General features: G+C 52.3%; 1 protein-coding gene across 1 annotated transcript in view; it reads right to left on the bottom strand.

Moving 5' to 3' along the window:
* CSRP2 (cysteine and glycine rich protein 2) overlaps positions 1 to 2,329 on the bottom strand; it is an 18,320-nt gene extending 15,991 nt beyond the window's left edge. Inside the window, exon 1 of the mRNA XM_007448749.1 lies at positions 2,292 to 2,329. The gene's annotated coding sequence lies outside the window, so the exon portion shown is untranslated. The remainder of the gene's footprint in view (positions 1 to 2,291) is intronic.
* Between the last annotated feature and the right edge of the window lie 1,382 nt (positions 2,330 to 3,711).

Below are 3,711 nucleotides of genomic sequence, written 5' to 3'. Positions count from 1 at the left end.
TGTAGGGAACCCCACCCAATAGAACACAAGGGATGCCATGCAAATACCAGCCCAGGAAATGAAACAGTTGAGGAAACCTGTGAATATCTGCAAAGGGAAGAAAGCTGGCCTCCAGGCAAGGCCTAGGCAATACTGTTCAGAGTCAGCAATCTTCTGGAGGAGGCTTTCACTGATAGCCGTTTCCCCGTATATTCAACAAAGTGCAGAACAGAGTCTAATTACAAGGAGCCTCTCCCAAACTGGGCTGGGTTTTATACAAGGAACAGCATGCCTTCCGAGAACCCCTGCAAGGTATGTGCTATTACACCCATTTTACAAGATGAAGTAACTGAGACCAGAGAGTAAAATAACTTGCCTAAGGTCATCAAACCAGTGGCTGCTGAAGCTGGGATGTGAATTTGGGCCCAACTGGTCAGTCCTGTCCTTCTCACCATGCTATGCCTCCTCTCCCGCTGTGGGCTTGCTCTCCCCCGCTCATCTGATTTACCTGATTTTTGACAGAGAAGAAAAATTAGAGGCCCAGATGTCCACATTTAGTGGCGGCGTCAAGGCTGGACCCAGGCTTCTAAAGCTCATTTATTACTGCCCCCTCTAATCTATGCCAACATCCTTGCTATTTTAGTATAAAATACAGTTTCCTCAAAATCCAAGTGAGTTGGCAATTTCATCAGGACAAACCTTCAATGAGTACTGCTTTCAGCCCAGTATTTGGCATATACCAGTATCAATCAATATTTGTGAATACATTTGGAGGAATCCATTAAAAAAACTCATGATAGAAACTGTAGATCAAATGGGCTAATATTTCTATTGCTTGAGTCCAATTAAATCTTTGTTCTCTACAATTGCAATCTTACTCATTCCTTCATTCATTCATTCAATTAACCAGCATTGGCTCTGGTCCAACGGTGTGTTTAAGACACCCAAGCCAAGCACTGTGAATTTCAAAGACTCATGGGATACAGACCCCCGTGTCTACCTAACTTCACTCTGAAAGAGCAAAGGAAACGAATCCAGGGTCAAAAGAACCTTGAGAAATATTGGTAAAGTATAAGTGGCAGTCAACTTCAGAGGGCAGTGACCAAGGAGACAGTGTGGAGGGAGACCACAAAGGACTTAATAAAATTTGTTCTCGTTTGGTATGCAGTTTTTAACGTATGTTCAACTCACCCTTTAGGAATCCATTGCCCATCTTTCCTGAAAATTTGAGTCAAATTATAGCCAACTTTGTGGCTGTCCTATTTGAATTCTTGGCATTTTTTATAAGTAGAGTTTTAAAACAGGTTACCTAGAAATGTTAAGAACTAAAGAGACCATTTTTACTGCCGGGTTAAAAAAACTACCCAAAATAAAAAGTATTTATAAAAGGAAAAGGAAAAGGGAAAAGTCTGGTCTGCAGACTGCGAATAAAACAGGTTGAACATTTGGGGTAACCATTTAAAGAAATATCGTTCTACAAACGTCCTGGCTGGGTGGTGGGGGGGGCGGGAAGGGCAGACGTGGGTGTCTCCCGACTCAGAAAACCCACCCTGCCCCCCCGCCCCGGGGGACTGCCTACGTGGAGCTTTGGAACCGAGGACGTGATTTGCAGGACCTGTTGCAGAATTTACAACCAAGCATTCTTGCTTTCCCGGTTTGTACCTGAATGGTAGAAAGTTCCGGAAAAAGCTGCGAGTGATCAATATGACGTTTCACTGCTGTGCCTTCAACATTTAAGGTTCGGCGCTCGGTGGGCAGAGACCACCAAACAATGGGGATACCAGGAGCTCTGTACGTCAGCAGGGGAAGGATTTCGGGCTCGACAGGCTGGGGGAGCCCCCTCAGCACCCCCCAGGGCTCCGAACCAGCCTCTGGGAAGGTCGCCCTCGGCATGCAGCACACTCGGGGCACAGGAGACCCCGAGACTCGGATCCCGCCCTCCCCTTTGCGAAGAGAGAACGCGCCACTGGAGGAGCCCTAGGCTACTAAAAGGCGGATTAGCAGCCCCGCGAAACTCTCGATCCCACCTCTCTCTCCCAGAGAAACCGGGATGGAGGTCGCGCACGATTATTTCTCTGCGCAGCGGACCCGGGATCCGAGAGCAGGGCTGAGGCGGCCACGGGGAACGGGGCAGGTGTGTGGAGATCGGGGCGCAGGGGTGAGGAGGATGGCTAGGGGGACCAAATGGGGACCGCGATGGGGACATCGGAGGAGATGAGAGGGGGCGCCGGCAGGGCGGCCTCCGCATCCCAGGAGGCTGAGGGAACCCCCACCCCCGGGGTCGGCGGAGACGTCCGCACCTCCCTACTCACTCGAGTCGCAAGCAGGACCACGCACCGCGGGCGGAACTAGCGAGAAGCAGTCGGAGAAGGCGCGGCGGGAGTCCAGGAGCCAGGACGCAGGGAGCGCCGGCACCTTTTCAAGCCCCCTGTGGGCGTGGCCTGTGGGTGCCCCGCCCCCACTCCTCCGCGCCCCGCCCCGCCTCGCCTCGCGGCGCAGCGCTGCGCCGCGCCTGGCCGATTCCCGGACCGGCTCGGAGGGCGGGAGGGGGGAGCTGCTCGCGGCCGGGCTCCGGGGTAAAGACAGAGAGACAAAGGCAGAATCCCGCCTCTTCCTGCTGCTTCCCGCGCGGCCAGCATCTTCCCACGTACCGGGACCGCTCCCGCCGACTTTACGCCTCTCGCTCGCAACGGGAGCCCGCAGTTTCTAGAAGTGGTTAACCGGAGCCGGGAAAGGAGGCTTCCTCGCCCCGCAGAGAGGCCGGACGGCGGGACTGTCCCGTCGGGAAACAGCCCCCGCCGCCCTTCTACGTGCCCTTCCGACCGCGGTTGCCAATTCTCCTTTAGGAGGGAACAGTCCAAGGTCGAGTTTCCAGCAGTAGAAAACCGGCCAGATCGGGAGTTTCCACCACACCGTCCCTTGCCTTACCCTTATAAGTAAACTCAACGTGATTAACTTCCCCAGTGGACAAGTATCCGCTGGCCCGATTTCCAGCTTCTGGGAATCCGCAACCTTCCTGTTCTTAAAGAGCAAAATTTCTCATCTAGATTAAATAAATGACGTTACCAAAAAAGCCTCATAACTCAAGTGTTTTGCCTTTCCCACCATCGGGAGGCACGGCTGCACACGCTGCCGAAGGGGTGCAGGGGGTGCGGAGAAACCTACCCAGAAACCCGGGCGCCAAAGGGCCTTGGGATTACATTTGTCGGTATCAGAAAAGCCCAGGGACAGCAGTGACAACCCAGGGCACCTAATACCTGAACTACAGGCTGATTTATTGTTTTAGATGAAAAGAAAAAAAAACAATGCCATCTTTATCTTGTTCACATTCTAGGCCGACTGATGACCTCTGTGCCAGAAGTGAGGATCCCTGAGAGTTGATGTTTGGGAAAGTGGAACACTCAAGAAAGACAGTGACCAAGGCTTTCCCTCAGGCCACAAATGCAATAGCCTCCTCTAGTGCAGAGCTTCTCAAACTCCACACTGTAGACATTTGGGGCTGGGTAATTCTTACCTATGGGGGCCGTCCTGGGTGTTGTAGGATGCCTACAGCCACTAGATGCCAATAGCACTCCTCCCGACACACTGTAACAGTCAAAAAGTCTCCAGACAGTGCCAAATGCCCTCTTGGGGAGGGGGCAGAGGGCATTGGCTGAGAACCACTGCCCTGGTATATACCTGCATGATAAAGTGCAGAAGTGGCTTATAGTATTGTTTTATTTTATATGCTGG

This window comes from Lipotes vexillifer, unplaced genomic scaffold (assembly GCF_000442215.2).
Source record: "Lipotes vexillifer unplaced genomic scaffold, Lipotes_vexillifer_v1.1 scaffold329, whole genome shotgun sequence".
Classification (NCBI taxonomy): Eukaryota; Metazoa; Chordata; class Mammalia; order Artiodactyla; family Lipotidae; genus Lipotes; species Lipotes vexillifer.
The sequence above is the reverse complement of the archived record's forward strand: the minus strand, read 5'-3'. Positions and strand labels throughout refer to the sequence as shown.